The sequence below is a fragment of the Theobroma cacao genome, chromosome 1, assembly GCF_053813885.1.
Source record: "Theobroma cacao isolate CCN51 chromosome 1, ASM5381388v1, whole genome shotgun sequence".
Lineage (NCBI taxonomy): Eukaryota > Viridiplantae > Streptophyta > Magnoliopsida > Malvales > Malvaceae > Theobroma > Theobroma cacao.
The window spans coordinates 24,418,297-24,440,638 of record NC_142639.1 but is presented as its reverse complement, the minus strand read 5'-3'; the positions used below and the strand labels follow the sequence as shown (position 1 = coordinate 24,440,638).

Below are 22,342 nucleotides of genomic sequence, written 5' to 3'. Positions count from 1 at the left end.
TCTCATTATTGATTTTAGGTTGAATTTTTTTACATTTTTTGTTTAAACGAATTATAATTAAGTGTTTACTCAGGGAACGTGAGGTTAAAACCCTCTGTTGGTAGGAAAAGTCCGTTTATAGTCACCCATGCCTTCGAAAGCCTCATTACTCGCTTCAAATAGGTTTATAATCTCATTATTGATTTTAAGTTGAATTTTTTTACATTTTTTGTTTAAACAGATTATAATTGAGTGTTTACTCAGGAAACGTGAGGTTAAAAACCCCCGTTGATAGGAAAAGTCCATTTATAGTCATTCATGACTAGAAATGTCAAGCCCGATCTTATAAAATACTTTCCATGTCATTCATATGATTGACAATATGCTTGCATACTTGGAAAGCCTTGAAAGAAAAATCGTTAAAAGACGACAATGTACCAAATGGTACAATTAAGTTAATTTAAGTCTCGAACTAGATCAAATAGAGAATTTAAAACGAAATTAAGAATATTAAAGTCCCAGAATGGTTTAATATGGTGATTTGGAGTTCGAGGATCAATTTGAAGTCAAACTAGAATTTTTACTGTCCAGGGGCAAAATGGTCATTTGCCACCCAAGGACACAATGGGAATTTTTAGAAAAGAATTTTTTTTTTTTTTTAGCCCCATTTGACTTATTGGAGTATGATTTGAGTATTGGAGTATAATTTGAGGGTTTGGCAGTGAAAAAGTTTAATTCCAGTGATTTCTAGAGTGTAGGGGCAAAAATCGTAATTTTGCCACCCGCGGACAAAATTTGAGATTTTGAGAGAATTTAGATCAAATTTGACAAATTGGAGAATGGTATGAGTATAAGGGATGAAAAATATGTCTATGGGCAATTTTTCAATTTTTGGGGCAAAAATGTAATTTTTGGGGCAAAAATGTAATTTTTGACTTTTACGGGGGTAAAAGTGTAAATTTCAAAAATTACTCCACCAAGACTTTGGATAAGTCTGAGAATTTTACCTAAGCTATGGATATGTGGGACAAGTGTATGGTGAAAATTTAGAAACAAATGGATGGCTAGAATTTAAGGAATTAATAAAACATTAAAAAAATGAATAAAATAATATTATATTATTTTTGCCTTTAAAAAGGTAAAAATTCCGGAATTCTCATCTTCTTCAGCTGTCCAAACCAGGGGAGAAAAGGGGAAAAACAAAAACAAGAATCCTACCTGAAAAATTTGGGGAAAATCAAGAGAAATCAAGAAATCACGCATTAAAAAGGTAAATTTCATTGATTTTCCTTGTGATTTTCACTACCCATGCATTTTTTTCTCATTTCTATGCAAAATTAGAAAGTGGGTATGGACACCCATGCTGGCCAAACCTCCATGGATGAGTTTTGAGCTTGATTTTTGGTTGATTTTAATTGAATTAAGTGATTTTAGTTAAGTTATATGGAAATATAGCAAAAATAAGCTAGAAATATAATTTTCTCCCATTGAAACCCATTATGCTGAATTTTCTAGGGGAATATTGGCTGCTGATCTTGATGGTTATTTGAGGAATTATGATGAATAATGATGAATTATGAGCCTAGAAAAATAATGGAAATTTTCGGAGCAAAAATACAAATTTTTACCCACTAGGGGTATTTTCGTAATTTATTATCGGGACTGATAATTTGCACCACACTGAGGGACATTAAGTCAATTTGGGTGCAATTGAGGTATAGAAACTGAAAAAAATTAATTTGGAGTTTAAACGGACGCGTATATCAATTTATCGGGTAAAAGACCGAAATAGGCTAACACCGCATTTAGGCAAAAATTTAGACATTTTTGCATTCCATATCAAGCATTAGTAGTCTAAATTAGTTTAATTTCAATTTACTACCAATGTGGTGAATTTCTCGATTTTGTACTGTGTCAAGGTGGTGAGTCCTCTGATAAAGGCAAGGGAATTGCACCCGAGGACCAATAGTCTGAGTATTTCGAAAATCCTAACTCTAGACACGGTGAGTAACCTTATCATCATTTTAATTATCTAAAGTATGTTTTTATTCGGTTTTGGTGAATTTTATGAAAATGAGTTCAAATGGTAAATTTTTATGTTTTGTAAACAAAATGAGTTTAAATGAAAATATTTTATAAATTGTCTTGAAACGAAATAACGATTTTGAAAATAGAGTAATTGGAGACCACTGATATGTTGTAAATTTAAAATTGAATTAATGGCTTATGTTATTGTATTGGCATGACTGGCTGGGCTGTGTTTTTATGAATTATATGAATCGCTTTATTTTACCCTTGCAGGCTGGGTAGTAATATATTAGCCCTGTCATGCTGTCAAAATTTTATTGTATGGTGGGTTTGACCTGCTGCAGTGGGCTGGATTCTGTGGACTAGCCTATTAGAGGGGTACGGAATCCTGTTATATTTTTACCTCGGTTGGAGAGGCGAGTAGGGTAACTCCTGAGGTATAACTTTTAGAGTTCACTTCACGCCAAACCACCTCGTGAAGGGGAACTCGGCCAACGTCAAGGAATGGCTATGTTTTCAAAATAAAAACATGACTTTCTAATAGCCTTGGCGGACTCAGTTGGGATAGCCCTCGGCCAAGGTATCCCAAATAACTGAGTATGATAATAATTTTTGGCATGAGCCAAGCTTTTTAAGAAATTCATAAGCCATACTGATTACTTGCTTTAAATAAATTGATTTCATTTGGTTGAAATAAGTTGAAAGATGATAAATTACAGTTTGATGAAATGTTTTAATAGTCTCCTTTTACTCGACTTTAGATATTTTGAGTGATGTTTGTTTACTCACTGGGATTTTATAATCTCACCACCCTCATTTCCACCCATTTCAGGTTCAGAATAGATTGTAGATAACTGATATCGGCAAGGATTACAGTTGAACTTGCCACATCCAAAGACTGTAGGTTCATTTCTTTTGATACTTTTGATCATTCGTGGGCCCACGTGTCACTGTAAATTAAATTCTATACTTTGGTTATCTGTATTACGGTATGTAAGAATTTATTTTGCTTTTACGCTATAAAAATTATTTATGCAGTGTTCTTAAAATATCGTTTTATGTGAAAAATGAATATTTTATTGAATATTTTTATTTTATTATAACAGTCATAATTCCATTTTAAACGAATGTTTTAGACATCCAAAATTATTTTTGATTAAGAAATATGTGTTTTTCACTTACATACTATATTTTTAGATGATTTTTGAGATTTTTGGGATAAATGACAAAAATACCCCTGTGAGACGGAAATTATTATTTCATTTGTTTAAGTTGGAAACAGTTTAAAATCTTTTAAAATGTGGTATTTGGAAACAGCTACCCACAGGGGAAATGAGAAGCTGATATTAAAGCCTTGCGGGGTCTCGGTTGACATTCTGGGTAATGAATGTAAATTGAGACGTCGCGGCGGTTGTCACGGGCTCGATGGGAGTTCCGGGTCGTGACAATTAAGTTGGTATCAGAGCAAAGGGAAAATAACCCTATTCCTGGGAACTCTCGCATATGGTCTATGGCGAAGTATGACTCTCCGCCCAGGAGCTTGGAAGAGGAGGGAAGGGACTGCTCCTGGTGCGTCCCGGAGTGAAGTGCACCTCTTGCCGAGTGCTCTGATAGGTACCATTTAATGCCATCTGTGTCCAGAGTGGTGGAAGAATTAAGTTGGTATCAGAGCTGTTGGTTTGAAAGATTAGAGTTTTGGGTTTAAAGTTATTTTAAAGCTGTTTTAAAAATTTACAGTGTCAGTGTGGCCCCGAGTTAAGTTAGGTTAGGTTGAATAAAATACATGCATAAGCATATAGAGCCTGAGGTTGCCTAAACTCACTTTGTTCCCTCTTATAGATTATTATGTCTCATCGACGCAAACAACCACCTTTCACTAGATCAGCTGGGAGGGGAAGAGGTTGTTTTCAACGTCGTCAGTTAGGTGCAATAGAGGAGGAATCGACTGCATCCACCATTCGGGCAGCACCTGCTGCTGAACAAACTGAGACTCCTCCACATCCTCCACCTCCTCTGCCACTTACTAGTATTCTTGCTATGCCTCTTGAGGCAGTTCAGGCATTAGCAGCCTTCTTTACTGCTATTGCTGGCCAGGCTCAGGCTAGTCAAGCTCTTCCTACAGTTCCTCTGGCTGCTCCTTCAGTACCACCATCCCCACCTCCTATCCCACCACCAGTGCTGGATGTTTCTGATTCTAAGAAGCTTAAAGAGGCTAGGCAACATAGTTGTGTTTCTTTTATGGGTGAGTCGGACGTAACCGTGGCTAAAGAGGTGGTGCGAATGGCTTTAAGAGCCGAGAAGCTTGCGAATGAAAATAAGAGTCTGCGAGCTGAGTTAGCAAAAAGGAGAAATCTAAGTGTATCTTCTAGTCAGCCACCAAACAGGGGCAAAAACTCTTCTGTTTCAGGAAGTTCACATAGATGCAGAAATTGTGGGAATTATCATGTTGGGCCGTGCAGAGGGCCTGCACGATGTTTTCATTGTGATCAACTGGGTCACATTAGGAGAGATTGTCCACAGTTAGGACGAGCTACGGTAGCTGCTCCATCTCCACCAGCTCATACGGATATACAGAGGAGAGATTCCTCTGGATTGCAAACGAGACAGGGATGATTTTGACATACCACCAAGGGTAGATTAAATAAGTTGAAATTAGTGCTCTAATAAAGTACGTATGATAGAAAGCTAGTTTGTAAGTTGTAGTTTTCATGATCATGAAATATATAAAGATTATCAATATATGGACATACATTTGGAGTTGTAATTTACAAGTTTGAAGTATTTAAGATATGATTAAATGGAATTAGCATTAGTTAGGGTACGTAAATCTTTTAATTAATTTCTATGGAGTATCCATGATAGTAGAATGGAGGAACATCGTGCAGTGATGCTATATGGTGAAATCACTATACAATATGGAAAGGGTATTTTCGAGTGGGATTTATGGACTAATGATAAGTGATGAGCAATTTGAAATACATGTAGCTATGAATAAATTTGGAGATCTTTGCTTAAACAAACTCGTATTAAATGCTATGGTAAAGATATATGAATGCTAGTGGCAAAAAAAAAAAAAAAAACGTTAAATCAATGTTTTGATTTCACACTTGTGATAGAAAGTTAGTCTTGCTAATTGTGGTATAGACTCGAAGGGAAGCCACACGATTGTGAATAATTGAGGTAGTAGCTTTAAAGGTGGAAGAGTTGCTAAGATAAAGTGAATTCAAACCGTTGCAACGCCACAGTACTGACTATCAAACGCTGTCACGTTAAGAACCCCTAATGGCTAGAAAGCAGAGCAAATTGAGAGTGGCATGAAGATGAAACACACGAGTTGAAGAATGGTCATTGGTTTTCATGCTAAGCTTTGTTGTTTGGAGTCTTAAGTGCATTGGGAGGTATTAAGATAAAGATGATGAGTGAAATTGCAAAGTTTTTTTTTTATTTTTTATTTTTTTATTATTGCCTTATATATATTGGCATGTAAGAGAAAGAAAAGTTAGAGAATTTTTGAGATGGCTACATAAAAATAAATTAACATATGGAGTGTTAAGATGAATAATATGATGACTGAAGTCAAATCTTAAGAAATAAAGAAGACAAGAGATTAAGTCTTGTTAAAGACTAAAGAGGAAGCGAGCGAAAGGTTAGATGAATGTATGAGATACTGATAAGAGATGTCAATAGCAAGTGAGGAAAATGTAAATAAAGATTTCAATAATGATATAGCAAATGAGTTTATATAGAATATTGTTATGAGAATATACTGATCTTGTCTTGACCTTGTTGAAAGGAAAGGATTAGTAACAACACAAGTAAACTAGGTGACATGCTAGAAACCCATGGAGATAAATTGAAGCATGAGTAGTTGGGCATGCTTTTATGGAAATGATATACTTGGTGTATAAAAGAGTAAATAAGTGATTAAGTGTTTCAAGAATGTTTACACGCCCTTGAGAAAGAATTATAAGTTATACATGATGGGCATAAGATGCGTGACTTTGAAACTTGCTAAGGAACCAAATGGCTAAGTTATGGATTAAATGATCATATGTTGTGAGATATAAATTTAAAATAAATATCCCTAAGGAAATACTCAAGAGAAGTTCTGCCATGGATCTTGTGAAAGCAAGCACTAAGTTATGTAGTTATAAAAAGGAAGCTATAAGCTGAGAGTGGTATAAGTATTAACATTAAAAAGTATTTGAGGAGAATTTAGTTTCAAGTCTTGTACTTTCAAGTACAATTTGTAAATTAGTTAAGGAAGAATGATGTTATATTCATATGAAAGAGTGGAATAAAGGATGATAGAAGTTAACCTTGATAATGAAGTCGGATAATGAAACTTTCTTAATATATTATGGGAATTGGAATTCGAAAATGCGTGAGGCATACATGATTCAAATGAATCTGAGTTTTAAGTGACAAATCAATATCGAAATGCAATAAGGATACAATATATAGGAGACATGAAGGATAATCGAGGAATAAGGATGACTTTTAGGAATTGTAGTATTGCATAAGATGCAATGATCAAGTCAAGATAAATTTTTGAGATACCAATGGGATTATAAAACATACACGCATAATAGATTATAATTCAATGGAGATGACATTGTGATGCAATGATATACAGTACAAGGAAACTTAAGCATATAATTGGAAACGATAAGAAGAGAATATAAGTATATAAATGATGAGGAACTATACACAGGCATGATGAGAATTTGTATGAATTATGAAGCTTATTTTATTGAATCTTGATTGTGGATGGGAATGAATTAAGAGAAATTTGTCAAACCCTGCTTTGTAAAATAATTATAATATCATTCACATGCTCGATAGAATGTTTGTATATTTAGGAAGTTCGAGAAATCGTTAAAAGACGATATTGCCTCTAATGGTATCATTAAGTCGATTAAGCCTCGAACTAGTTCAAATAGGAATTTTAAGGTGAAATTAAGAGTTTCACAGTTCAGGGATGACTCAAAATGGTAATTAGGAGTTCGAGGATCAATTCGGAGTCAAATTGAAATTTTCACTATATAAGGGTAAAATTGTAATTTTTCCATCTGCGGATAAAATTTGAGATTTTGAGAGAATTTAGATCACATTTGACAAATTGGGGAATGATATGAGTATAAGGGATAAAAAATATGTCTATGGACAATTTTTCAGTTTTTGGGGTAAAAATGTAATTTTTGATTTTTACGGGGGCAAAAGTGTAAATATCAAAAATTACTTCACCAAAACTTTGGAAAAATCTGGAAATTTCACTTAAGACTTGGATAAGTCAAAGGGAATGCATGGTGGAAAAAGTAGGACAAATGGATGGCTAGAAAAAAAAAATGAATTAATAAAATATTTAAAATATGAATAAAATAATATTATTTCATTAAACAATAAAAAAGGCATAAAAAAATCAGCCCACCCATTCTTCTTCTTCAACATTCGGCCAAGCAAGAAACAAGAGAGAGAAAGGAGAAAATAAAACCCTAGCTAAGAAATTTAAAGGGAAAATAGGTGGAAATTCAAAAATCAAGTGAAAAAAAGGTAACATTTCTTAAATTTGTCTTGTGCTTTACCTTTCCCATGCATTTTCCATCATTTTTCATGGTTGAATCATGTGATTTGAGGATGATTTGAATTCTGGTCATATGGGTTTAGAGAGAGAAAGTTGTTAGATAAATTTGATTTTGAGCTATGTTAGTGTTTAGTGTTAGTTTAGCATATTTAGGAACAAAACAACAAGAAAAGAATTTATTTTCCTCCATTACCATTATTGGCTGAATTTTCTAGGGGAATATTGGCTGATGATCTTGATGTTTATTTGAGGAATTATGATGAATAATGATGAATTATGAGTCTAGAAAAATAATGGAAATTTTTGGAGCAAAAATATGAATTTTTACCCATTAGGGGTATTTTCGTAATTTGCTATCAAGACTGATAATTTGCACCACACCGAGGGACATTAAGTCAATTTGGGTGCAATTGAGGTATAGAAACTGAAAAAAATTAATTTGAGATTAAATTGGACGCGTTAGTAATTTAATCGGGTAATAGGCCGAATTAGGTCAGCACCGCATTTAAGCGGTAGTCGGATAAGTTGCATGTCATATCATGCATATATACCGAGCCTGAATTGATTTTATAATGGTCAAGCATTGATGTGGTGAATTATGTATTGTACATTGTGGATAGGTGGTGAGCAAATTACACTGGTAAAAGTACCAAAATTGTGCTTGAAGACTGGGATTAGGAGTACATCGACTCCTAGAACTGTGAGTGGACAATTTATCGTCTTAAATATCTAGAGTAATTATACTTGTTTGATGCTTTTATTGAATGGTGAATTTAAATTATAAAATATTATGTTTTCCAATTAAAATGTTTTTTAATAAAAATGAGATTTATACTGGTTTTGAAATCAAATATTGTTTTGGGAAAATTGAGTATATGGAGACTGTGTTGAAATTTATGATTTTATATGTTATTGAAATTGTGGCTTATGACACTATGGTAGCATAATGGCTAAATTTTTTTAGGTTGGCATGAAATATATGAACAGTTTTGGATTGGTCTCGGTAGACTGGATTACATTTTATTCGCCATATTATGCTACTGAAATTTTTATGGGTCTGGTGGTATATTAAACGGTCACTGCAGTGGTGGGGGTTTCCGTGGACTGCCTATGAGAGGGGCACGGTAACTCAATTATATACTTACCTCCAGGGGGAGATGTTGGGTGAAGTATCTCCTGAGGTATGATTTGAGTGCACCTCACGTTCGGGCCACCACGTGAGAGTGAGACTCAGCTAACGCCAAGGAACGGCTGTGTGTCAGATGTGAAAACATGTTTATGGGTATGGGTCATTGAACAGCCTTGGCGGTCTCAGTGGGATACCTTGACGAAGGTACCCGCGAGAATGATATTGGCAGGGGCCAAGTTTAAAAAAAAAATTCATAAGTCGGGGAAATTTTGATGAAAAGAAATTATTTGGTATAGATTGAAACGAATTTTGTGTTATGAACATTATTGAGATATAACGGTTTTATATTGTCTCCATCTACTCGGCTTTAGATGCTTTTGATGGTAATTGTTTACTCACTGGGATTATTTAATCTCACCCCTCTTCCTATCCATTTTTCAGGCTCAGGACAGTTTGTTGATAGTTGATTAAGACGAGAATTAATCTCGAAGTTGCATCATAGGAAGTAAGGGTTCGTAGCTCTACACTTTCTTGGTTAGTTAGGGGCCCACGTGTCACTGTAAACGAAATTTCATACTTTAATTATCTTTATTACTATATAACTAAATTTATTTTACTTTTATGCTACAAAAGTTATTTTAGGAAGACTTTGAAAATATTGTGTTTTAAGAAAATAGAATATTTTATTTAATGTTTTTATTATATTCAAATAGCTATAATTTTACTTTAAATGAATGTTGTAGACTTCAAAATTTAATTTAAATCATGAAATATGTGTTTCCACTTACATATTACATTTTTCGGATTTCGAAATTTTTTAAAAAAAAATTGACGAAAATGCCCCTGTGAGCTAGAAAATAATATTTTATTGTTTTGAGTTGGAACCAACTTATGTTTTCTTGAAATGCGAGATTTATCTAATTGTCGCTCACCGGGGAGATGCGGAAGTTGATGCTAAGCCTTGCGGGGTTTCGATCGGCATTCGGGGTAATGAGTGCTTATCGGGACGTCGCGGCGGTTGTCACTGGCTCGATGGGAGTTCCGGGTCGTGACAAAATTAGTCTGAAGGCATTTGAAAACAGATACTCGTATACATAATGAGGAATATAGACATTTGAATGTATATGTATATGTATGTGTGGAGTAGTGATGTACCCAACTAAATGAATAATGGTTTTAGTGGTTCAAGATTTGAACTCAATATATTTGATGAGTTGTATAGATAATGTAACGATTAAGAATCTTATCAGAAGACGATTTATGGTGACCTAAGGAATTTTGGAGAAATAGTTAAGGGAATATAATCTATAGTACGATTAAGCCATATGAGATGGATTAATAGGATTAAGAAGATTGAAATTTCCTAAATGCAAAGTAAACATGAAATATGTAGAAATAATTAAAGCCATTAATTTTCCTGAACGCTGAGGATATGTACAGGAATGAGTATGGCGTGTTAATGATGTTGTAAACTACACAATAGTGTATGAGGATAGGATGAATGAATGAAAGTCGAGAAGTTTGATATGGAACGAAGTAATAAGATAGTGATTGGTATACCTAAATAAGAATAAAATGCGATCGAAATTGGTATGATTGAGATGGAGTTATGGTTCAAGCTTAATGATAGTAATAGAAGCATGCTTAATGTCTCAATATAAGAGATCATAATTGTGGAGGTTATTGTTGATCTGATTTTAAAGGATAATAATAGACATAAGCGAAATACTTGAGTTGAATTGGAGGTAAATGAGGTGAACAAATCGAAATTCCCTATAAAGGGGAAGACATAAGAATTCGAGCATTATATGAGAAAACAATACCCCCACATTTTCTCTGAGTTCAGTACATGAAATTTTGAGGTCAAAATTTTATTTTAAGGGGGATAGTGTTGTCAAGCCCGATCTTATAAAATACTTTCCATGTCATTCATATGATTGACAATATGCTTGCATACTTGGAAAGCCTTGAAAGAAAAATCGTTAAAAGACGACAATGTACCAAATGGTACAATTAAGTTAATTTAAGTCTCGAACTAGATCAAATAGAGAATTTAAAATGAAATTAAGAATATTAAAGTCCCAGAATGGTTTAATATGGTGATTTGGAGTTCGAGGATCAATTTGAAGTCAAACTAGAATTTTTACTGTCCAGGGGCAAAATGGTCATTTGCCACCCAAGGACACAATGGGAATTTTTAGAAAAGAATTTTTTTTTTTTTTTTTTTAGCCCCATTTGACTTATTGGAGTATGATTTGAGTATTGGAGTATAATTTGAGGGTTTGGCAGTGAAAAAGTTTAATTCCAGTGATTTCTAGAGTGTAGGGGCAAAAATCGTAATTTTGCCACCCGCGGACAAAATTTGAGATTTTGAGAGAATTTAGATCAAATTTGACAAATTGGAGAATGGTATGAGTATAAGGGATGAAAAATATGTCTATGGGCAATTTTTCAATTTTTGGGGCAAAAATGTAATTTTTGACTTTTACGGGGGTAAAAGTGTAAATTTCAAAAATTACTCCACCAAGACTTTGGATAAGTCTGAGAATTTTACCTAAGCTATGGATATGTGGGACAAGTGTATGGTGAAAATTTGGAAACAAATGGATGGCTAGAATTTAAGGAATTAATAAAACATTAAAAAAATGAATAAAATAATATTATATTATTTTTGCCTTTAAAAAGGTAAAAATTCCGGAATTCTCATCTTCTTCAGCTGTCCAAACCAGGGGAGAAAAGGGGAAAAACAAAAACAAGAATCCTACCTGAAAAATTTGGGGAAAATCAAGAGAAATCAAGAAATCACGCATTAAAAAGGTAAATTTCATTGATTTTCCTTGTGATTTTCACTACCCATGCATTTTTTTCTCATTTCTATGCAAAATTAGAAAGTGGGTATGGACACCCATGCTGGCCAAACCTCCATGGATGAGTTTTGAGCTTGATTTTTGGTTGATTTTAATTGAATTAAGTGATTTTAGTTAAGTTATATGGAAATATAGCAAAAATAAGCTAGAAATATAATTTTCTCCCATTGAAACCCATTATGCTGAATTTTCTAGGGGAATATTGGCTGCTGATCTTGATGGTTATTTGAGGAATTATGATGAATAATGATGAATTATGAGCCTAGAAAAATAATGGAAATTTTCGGAGCAAAAATACAAATTTTTACCCACTAGGGGTATTTTCGTAATTTATTATCGGGACTGATAATTTGCACCACACTGAGGGACATTAAGTCAATTTGGGTGCAATTGAGGTATAGAAATTGAAAAAAATTAATTTGGAGTTTAAACGGACGCGTATATCAATTTATCGGGTAAAAGACCGAAATAGGCTAACACCGCATTTAGGCAAAAATTTAGACATTTTTGCATTCCATATCAAGCATTAGTAGTCTAAATTAGTTTAATTTCAATTTACTACCAATGTGGTGAATTTCTCGATTTTGTACTGTGTCAAGGTGGTGAGTCCTCTGATAAAGGCAAGGGAATTGCACCCGAGGACCAATAGTCTGAGTATTTCGAAAATCCTAACTCTAGACACGGTGAGTAACCTTATCATCATTTTAATTATCTAAAGTATGTTTTTATTCGGTTTTGGTGAATTTTATGAAAATGAGTTCAAATGGTAAATTTTTATGTTTTGTAAACAAAATGAGTTTAAATGAAAATATTTTATAAATTGTCTTGAAACGAAATAACGATTTTGAAAATAGAGTAATTGGAGACCACTGATGTCACGACCCGAACTCCCCATCGGGCCCGTGACAACCGCCGCGAGGCCTCGACAGACATTCTTCACCCCGAATGTCGATTGAAACCTCGCAAGGCTTAGCATCAACTTTCGCATCTCCCCGGTGAGCAACAGTTATTAAATCTCGCATTTCAAAAAAATCATAAATCATTTTTAAATAAGAACAATAAAATATTATTTTCTGGCTCACAGGGGTATTTTCGTAATTTTTCGTCAAAAATCTCAAAACTTGCTAAAAATGTAGTAGGTAAGCAGAAAATATATATTTAATGATTTAAAAACAATTAAATATCTAAAACGTTCATTTGAAAGCAAATTGTTGACAACTAGTACTATTTAAAAATAATAAATAAAATATTCTATTTTCTCATAAAATAAATTTTTATAGAAATATTCGTAAATAATTTTTCGCACATGAAAGTAAAGTAAAAATTGTATGAATAGAAATACAGATAACCAAAATATAAGTTTTGATATGCAATGACACGTGGGCTCCAATTGACCAAGAGGATGTAAGACTGTGAACTCTTACTTTCTATAATGCAGTTCCGAGCTTAGTTCTCGTCTTACTCGACTATCTACAAACTGTCCTGAGCCTGAAAAATGTATAGGAAGAAGGGGTGAGATTTTATAATCCCAGTGAGTAAATAGATACCATCTAAAGTATCTAAAGCCGAGTAAATGGAGACAATTAAAATAAGTCATCATACCGTAATTTCATTACCTTTCAGTTCATTTCAACCAAATAAAATCAATCCATATAAATCAAGTAATCAACTTGGCTTATGAATTTTTTAAAACTTTGGCTCGTGCCAAAACTCATACTCAGTGATACCTTGCGCAGGGCATCCAACCGAGTCCGCCAAGGCTGTTAAAATTTCATATACACTTAAAATATATTTTTAGTTTGAGAAAAATACAGCCGTTCCTTGGCGTTGGCTGAGTTCCCCTTCACGTGGTGGTTTAGCGTGAAGTGAACCCTAAGCTTTACCCCAGGAGATACCCTACGCGCCTCTCCGTTCGAGGTAATAATATAATGGAGTTTACCGTGCCCCTCTAATAGGCTGGTCCACGGAACCCCCTCTGCAGTAAATAATTAATATATACTCCACCAATTCAATAAAATTCATTCTAGCATGGCATGGCAATTTATCACAATCTAGCCTCTCAAGGCTGAATACACAATACAAATAATTCTGACACCAAAATCAATTTAGCCATTCATGCTCATATATTGTCATAAGCCATTCAATTTAAAACCATAAATTTACAACACAAGCAGGCAGTCTCCAATTACTCTATTTTCAAAACCAATATTCGATTTTTCAGAAAATTTATAAAATCATTTTATAAAATCACAATTTCTCTTAAAACATAGCAATTTACCATTTAAACTCATTTTTTTATAAAATCACACAATTGTATAAAACTACTCTAGATAATTAAGACGATAATAAGTTTACTCACAGTATTAGGAGTAGAAATACTCCTATCTTCCGCCCTCAGGTGCAGTCTCTTACCCGAAACAATTGACTCACCACCTATCCATAATCTATGACACAAAATTCAATAAATTGTGTCAATTTATCATAAATTATTTCAGGCTCTTATCCATGCGTATGCACTAGATAGGATTTGAAATGTTTAAACAATCGCTTAATTGCGGTGTTTGACCTAACTCGCCTATACACGGTGTAAATTCTTAAAATCCCCAATTCGACTCCAATTCCATCCATTTCAATTTCAATTATCCAATTATATCCACAATACCTCAATGACTGTGAATTTGGTCCAATTAATCAGTCTGGACTATAAATTACGCTTTTACCCCTTGTGGGTAAAAATTTCAATTTATTGCACCGAAAATTTCCATTTAATTTCCAACCTCATAATTCATCATTTTTCCACCCAATTCTCTTAAAATAAAGTCAACCTCATCCTCACATACCATTGGCTAGATTCGGCCGAGAGAAATTCATGGAGAAGATAAATATTTTTCTTGTTGTTTTGCTCATAAACATGCTAAACTAACACTAAACACTAACATAGCTCAAAATCAAATTAATCTAATAACTTTCTCTCTCCTAACCCATTTTTCAGAATTCAAATCATCCTCAAATCATATGATTCAACCATGAAAAATGATGGAAAATGCATGGGAAAGGTAAAGCACAAGACAAATTTAAGAAATGTTACCTTTTTTCACTTGATTTTTGAATTTCCACTTATTTTCCCTTTAAATTTCTTGGCTAGGGTTTTATTTTCTCCTTTCTCTCTCTTATTTCTTGCTTGGCCGAATGTTGAAGGAGAAGAATGGGTTATGGGCTGATTTTTTTATGCCTTTTTATTGTTTAATGAAATAATATTATTTTATTCATATTTTAAATATTTTATTAATTCATTTTTTTTCTAGCCATCCATTTGTCCTACTTTTTCCACCATGCATTCCCCTTGACTTATCCAAGTCTTAAGTGAAATTTTCAGATTTTTTCAAAGTTTTGGTGGAGCAAATTTTCCAAAATTACACTTTTGCCCCTAAACTTCTTAAAAATTACATTTTTACCCCAAAAATTGAAAATTTGCCATAATGCATAATTTTCACTCCTCATACTCATTTCACACTCCAAATAATTAAATTTGATCAAAATCCTTTCAAAAATTAAATTTTCGATTCCAGATGGCAAAATTACCATTTTACCCTTTTACTCCAAATTATACTGAAATTAAAATTTTTCACTTCTAAACTTCAAATCTTACTCCAATAAGTCAAATGGGGCCAAAAATCTTTTCTAAAAATTTCCAATTTGTCCCCAGGTGGCAAATGACCATTTTGCCCCTGGATAGCGAAAATTCCGGTTTGACTCCAAATTGATCCTCAAACTCCGAATCACCATATTAAACCATTCTGGGACTTTAAAATTCTTAATTTCATTGTAAATTCTCTATTTGATCTAGTTTGAGGTTTAAATCAACTTTGTTGTACCTCTAGGTACAATACCGACTTTTGTAAATTTTTTTCGGGACTCTCCTAGCATGCAAACATGCTATCCATCACGTGTATGTCATGAAAAGTATTTTTATAGAGTCAAGCTTGTCATCTTCTCCCCCACTTGGATCAACCATATGATCTTTCTTCATGACTGATTTCGACATCCGGCTAAATATTAATATTAAAAAAAATTTTATCTTGTCTCCTTGGTACGTGAAATACCTTATTATGCCTCACTTGACTTCCGAATCGCCTTTTATCTCACAAATTCTCCTCCGATAAAATTATTATTATTTTATTATTATTTTCTCACTTGCGAAATATTTTATCCTAAACTAATCCTTTCGTCTTTTATCACTTTTAAACATTTTAATTGACCTCAATTTGCATTTGATCAACTTTATTTATCATCATATCAAAGTATTGGGTATTTCAATCTCCCCCACTTAAATAGAATTCGTCCTCGAATTCCCGTCGATGTTGCGTTATCAATCTCCTTCTATGATCTTACTCCTTGTTCCTTCTATAGGGACATTCAACTTATTCACCTCGTTCACCTTCAGTTCAATTAAATGTTTTATTTATGGCACTTATTATCCTTTGGAACTGTATCAGTAATACTTTTCACAACCATGATCTTTTATATCGAGACACTAAGCATGCCTTTATCACCATTATTAAATTTGAACCATAACTTCACCTCAATTATGCTGATTTCGATCACATATCATACTTACTTATGTATACCTAATCATCATTTTATTAATTTGCTCCGTACCAAATTTCTCAACCTTGATTCATCCATTTTATACTGGTGCATACCTTTCCTTTATTAGAGTTCCATTAAGAACTTAAACAATCCAAGGTTTACCTTCAAAGTCACTCATAACTTTAATCGTTCATTACATGTCCGTTAACACTTTAGCTCACTGACCTCTCTGGACACTATTTCAAAATCTCCCAATTACTGTGAACAATTCTTCACCTTAGTTAGTAAAATTATCAATTTCATATATACATAGATACATGCATTTTCAAATCTCAACATCTCTCTTTATATATAGGAATCCATGTGTTCACATGCCTTGGACTACATACCCCCTTTATTCATCCGTATCCTAATCCTAGTTTCAATATAATAATTCTTATAGTGCATGTCAACATTCTTATTATACTTGTATATAACTTCATATCATTCATATCATTTCCAACCATATGTTTGAGTTTCCTTATACTATATATCATTCATCACAATGTCATCTCCATTGAATTATAATCTATTATGCGTGTATGCTTTATAATCCTATTGATGCCTCAAAGCTTTATCTTAACTTGATCATTACATCTCATGCAATACCACAATTCCTAAGAGTCATCCTTTTGTCCTTAATCATCTTTCATGCCTCTATATTACCTTGTATCTTTCTTGCATTACGATATTGATTTGTCACTTAAGACTCGAACCCATTTGAATCATGTATGCCTTAAGCATTTTCGAATTCCAATTTCCATAATATATTGGGAAAGTTTCATTATCTGACTTCATTTTCAAGGTCAACTTCTATCATCCTTTGTTCCACTCCTTCATATGAACATAACATCATTCTTCCTTAACTAATTTATAAATTGTACTTGAAATTGTAAAACTTAAAACTAGATTCTCCTTAAGTATTTTTCAATATTAATACTAATATCACTCTCAGCTTACAGCTTCTTTTTTTATAATCACATAACTTAGTGCTTGCTTTAACAAGATCCAGAGCAAAACTTCTCTTAAGTATTTCATTGGGAATATCTATCTTAAACTTATGTCTCACAGCATGTGATTCCTTAACTTGTGATTAGCCGTTAGGCTTCTCAGCAAGTTTTAAAAATTTTACGTTTCATACTTGCTGTGTATGATTATAATCTCTTCTCAAAGATGTTTATGTATTCCTAAAACACTTAATCTTAAAGGTATATAAATACGTACTCATCCATTCAATCCTTAACTCATCTTCAGAGGTTTCCAGGGTGCCACACAATTAGCCTCATGTTGTTACTAACTCTTGTCATTTTACTGTATCAAAACAGATATTACAAATTCTCATAATGATATTCTACATAAACTGATTTTCTATACCAGTCTCGTAATTCTTCCTTCACACTTTCATTACTTGGTATCGCATCTCAATATAGTCATCTCAAGAATCTTTCAATTTTTTTTTCTTTTAATTATATGCCTATATACAAGGCAATAAAGAAGTTTTTCAATTCATTTGGGTAAACATTCTCCAAAACATTTAAGACTCCCAGATAACAAAACACAATGACCAACAACCAAAATTCAATTTGTAAGCTCATTATCGTGTCACTCCCATCTTACTCATGCATCATAGGCGTGAGGTATTCGGAGCAGTATAACGTTGAACAGTCAATGCTGAAGTACTGTAGCTATTAGAAATTTTCCCATCAAAGCTATTTGTCTGCCTTCAAAGTCACCACATCAATCATTCTCAACCAGTGGATTCCCTTTTAGATATATATCATGAGCTCCATAAGTATAGATACCTTCTATTTTCTTGTCCTACACACTAAGCCAGATTAATACTTTCATCTCATGTCATCTTTTAACTTTTATCAACATTCATAAAATTCCACCTCAAAACATCCTTTCCATACAGTGTAATAAATTCATGATAAATATACCACTCCACACATAAGTTGCTTACTATCTACAACTTTCCTCAAATTTATTGTCATCCCTATCCAATTATCTTCTTGACTTTCGGTATAATTAACTACGAAAATAGCTCAATTTCCTCCTTACTTTATTCTTACAATCCTTACTGAATCAAAATTTTATATTCCCCATATTCCATAATTTAACTTCATTGGGTTATATTTGTGCCCAACTATTACCTCATAGTGTCATAACATCACTGAATAATTCCCTTCATGCTTAAATTACAATCATTAACTTAATCACATTATCCATTCCAAATGTCATTTATAACCTTATTGCTTCCTTCTATAACCTTTCTCAATAATTATATTACCAATTTATCTCTATCATACTAAAGATTCCCATATACCTTCAGTTACTTAAACAACCATTTTATAATACATTCTAGTCTTATACTTTAAAAGCCAAACTATTTTTACTTCTTTGTATAGATAATTATTATCTCTTTTACACAACATCTACTTAGAGTTAAGGTAGTGTAAAATCCTACGAAAATATTACATGTCCTTGGGATCATCATCTTAATCTAATCTTATCGAAAGATTCTACTCCGAGTCCTCCAAAAGATCCTCTTTCGGGTTTTCCTCCTCCTGAGATTTTTTTCCTTTGCTCCCCAATCCAGGCTTGTTGTATTCTCCTATATTCTTCATCACTCACCGGTGCAGCATTTCTTCCACAACTAGGAGGAAAATGTCGTACACCTGACACTTTTCTAAGGGGTTTACTTGCCACTGTTACTTTCTCCTTATCCTTTTCTGGTTGTCCCCTTACATTTGTCCCACAGCCTGGTGGAAAGTGTCGGACTACTGTCACGCTCTTCCTAGAACGAATATATCCCCTTGCAATTTCTTCCCTCGTCCATTCTCTAGGGTGCTCTCTAGGTTGTTCCGAAAGGAAATCTTGTTCAGTTTTCGATGTATTGGAGCTACTCTCACTTTCAAAATTCTCGCTACTCTCGAAGCTCCCCTTATTATGAACACATTCTGATAAGTTCTTAGGAATTCTATTATCAAGAATTCGGGATGGAACACCTTCCGAATCACCTGTGTCAAGGTGCCATTTGCTTCTAGCCGTAGAATCTAGAGATCCCTCGCTATCACTATGAGAGGTATCGAGACTACCACCACTTCTAGACATGGTGTGTATGTCACCAGTGCACCTCAAAACCTATATGCAATCAAATAATAATTGTTTAATTATTTATGCATCTCAAAAGTAGGTAGATTTCTATATGAAGATGCATACATTCTATTCAATCTAACCTAACTTAACTTATCTTAACTTAACTGGACTTGGGGCCATGCAGTGTCAGTGTAGATTCCTTAAAACAACTTTAAAACCAAAAACTTTTAAATCCAAAGCTTTAAAATCAAAATATCTTATTTTTAAACCATGCTCTGATACCAATAAAATTGTCACGACCCGAACTCCCCATCGGGCCCGTGACAACCGCCGCGAGGCCTCGACAGACATTCTTCACCCCGAATGTCGATTGAAACCTCGCAAGGCTTAGCATCAACTTTCGCATCTCCCCGGTGAGCAACAGTTATTAAATCTCGCATTTCAAAAAAATCATAAATCATTTTTAAATAAGAACAATAAAATATTATTTTCTGGCTCACAGGGGTATTTTCGTAATTTTTCGTCAAAAATCTCAAAACTTGCTAAAAATGTAGTAGGTAAGCAGAAAATATATATTTAATGATTTAAAAACAATTAAATATCTAAAACGTTCATTTGAAAGCAAATTGTTGACAACTAGTACTATTTAAAAATAATAAATAAAATATTCTATTTTCTCATAAAATAAATTTTTATAGAAATATTCGTAAATAATTTTTCGCACATGAAAGTAAAGTAAAAATTGTATGAATAGAAATACAGATAACCAAAATATAAGTTTTGATATGCAATGACACGTGGGCTCCAATTGACCAAGAGGATGTAAGACTGTGAACTCTTACTTTCTATAATGCAGTTCCGAGCTTAGTTCTCGTCTTACTCGACTATCTACAAACTGTCCTGAGCCTGAAAAATGTATAGGAAGAAGGGGTGAGATTTTATAATCCCAGTGAGTAAATAGATACCATCTAAAGTATCTAAAGCCGAGTAAATGGAGACAATTAAAATAAGTCATCATACCGTAATTTCATTACCTTTCAGTTCATTTCAACCAAATAAAATCAATCCATATAAATCAAGTAATCAACTTGGCTTATGAATTTTTTAAAACTTTGGCTCGTGCCAAAACTCATACTCAGTGATACCTTGCGCAGGGCATCCAACCGAGTCCGCCAAGGCTGTTAAAATTTCATATACACTTAAAATATATTTTTAGTTTGAGAAAAATACAGCCGTTCCTTGGCGTTGGCTGAGTTCCCCTTCACGTGGTGGTTTAGCGTGAAGTGAACCCTAAGCTTTACCCCAGGAGATACCCTACGCGCCTCTCCGTTCGAGGTAATAATATAATGGAGTTTACCGTGCCCCTCTAATAGGCTGGTCCACGGAACCCCCTCTGCAGTAAATAATTAATATATACTCCACCAATTCAATAAAATTCATTCTAGCATGGCATGGCAATTTATCACAATCTAGCCTCTCAAGGCTGAATACACAATACAAATAATTCTGACACCAAAATCAATTTAGCCATTCATGCTCATATATTGTCATAAGCCATTCAATTTAAAACCATAAATTTACAACACAAGCAGGCAGTCTCCAATTACTCTATTTTCAAAACCAATATTCGATTTTTCAGAAAATTTATAAAATCATTTTATAAAATCACAATTTCTCTTAAAACATAGCAATTTACCATTTAAACTCATTTTTTTATAAAATCACACAATTGTATAAAACTACTCTAGATAATTAAGACGATAATAAGTTTACTCACAGTATTAGGAGTAGAAATACTCCTATCTTCCGCCCTCAGGTGCAGTCTCTTACCCGAAACAATTGACTCACCACCTATCCATAATCTATGACACAAAATTCAATAAATTGTGTCAATTTATCATAAATTATTTCAGGCTCTTATCCATGCGTATGCACTAGATAGGATTTGAAATGTTTAAACAATCGCTTAATTGCGGTGTTTGACCTAACTCGCCTATACACGGTGTAAATTCTTAAAATCCCCAATTCGACTCCAATTCCATCCATTTCAATTTCAATTATCCAATTATATCCACAATACCTCAATGACTGTGAATTTGGTCCAATTAATCAGTCTGGACTATAAATTACGCTTTTACCCCTTGTGGGTAAAAATTTCAATTTATTGCACCGAAAATTTCCATTTAATTTCCAACCTCATAATTCATCATTTTTCCACCCAATTCTCTTAAAATAAAGTCAACCTCATCCTCACATACCATTGGCTAGATTCGGCCGAGAGAAATTCATGGAGAAGATAAATATTTTTCTTGTTGTTTTGCTCATAAACATGTTAAACTAACACTAAACACTAACATAGCTCAAAATCAAATTAATCTAATAACTTTCTCTCTCCTAACCCATTTTTCAGAATTCAAATCATCCTCAAATCACATGATTCAACCATGAAAAATGATGGAAAATGCATGGGAAAGGTAAAGCACAAGACAAATTTAAGAAATGTTACCTTTTTTCACTTGATTTTTGAATTTCCACTTATTTTCCCTTTAAATTTCTTGGCTAGGGTTTTATTTTCTCCTTTCTCTCTCTTATTTCTTGCTTGGCCGAATGTTGAAGGAGAAGAATGGGTTATGGGCTGATTTTTTTATGCCTTTTTATTGTTTAATGAAATAATATTATTTTATTCATATTTTAAATATTTTATTAATTCATTTTTTTTCTAGCCATCCATTTGTCCTACTTTTTCCACCATGCATTCCCCTTGACTTATCCAAGTCTTAAGTGAAATTTTCAGATTTTTTCAAAGTTTTGGTGGAGCAAATTTTCCAAAATTACACTTTTGCCCCTAAACTTCTTAAAAATTACATTTTTACCCCAAAAATTGAAAATTTGCCATAATGCATAATTTTCACTCCTCATACTCATTTCACACTCCAAATAATTAAATTTGATCAAAATCCTTTCAAAAATTAAATTTTCGATTCCAGATGGCAAAATTACCATTTTACCCTTTTACTCCAAATTATA

General features: G+C 33.3%; 2 long non-coding RNA genes across 2 annotated transcripts; both read right to left on the bottom strand.

The window, feature by feature from the left end:
• Nucleotides 1-12,899: 12,899 nt before the first annotated feature.
• Nucleotides 12,900-14,782, bottom strand: LOC148764678 (uncharacterized). The gene is made up of 3 exons (XR_016023140.1): nt 14,676-14,782; nt 13,947-14,031; nt 12,900-13,075 (listed from the first exon to the last, which is right to left on the bottom strand). It is a non-coding gene; the product is annotated as an uncharacterized LOC148764678 (long non-coding RNA).
• Nucleotides 14,783-20,045: 5,263 nt separating this feature from the next.
• Nucleotides 20,046-21,928, bottom strand: LOC148764677 (uncharacterized). Its single transcript, XR_016023334.1, has 3 exons — nt 21,822-21,928; nt 21,093-21,177; nt 20,046-20,221 (listed from the first exon to the last, which is right to left on the bottom strand). It is a non-coding gene; the product is annotated as an uncharacterized LOC148764677 (long non-coding RNA).
• Nucleotides 21,929-22,342: the final 414 nt, after the last annotated feature.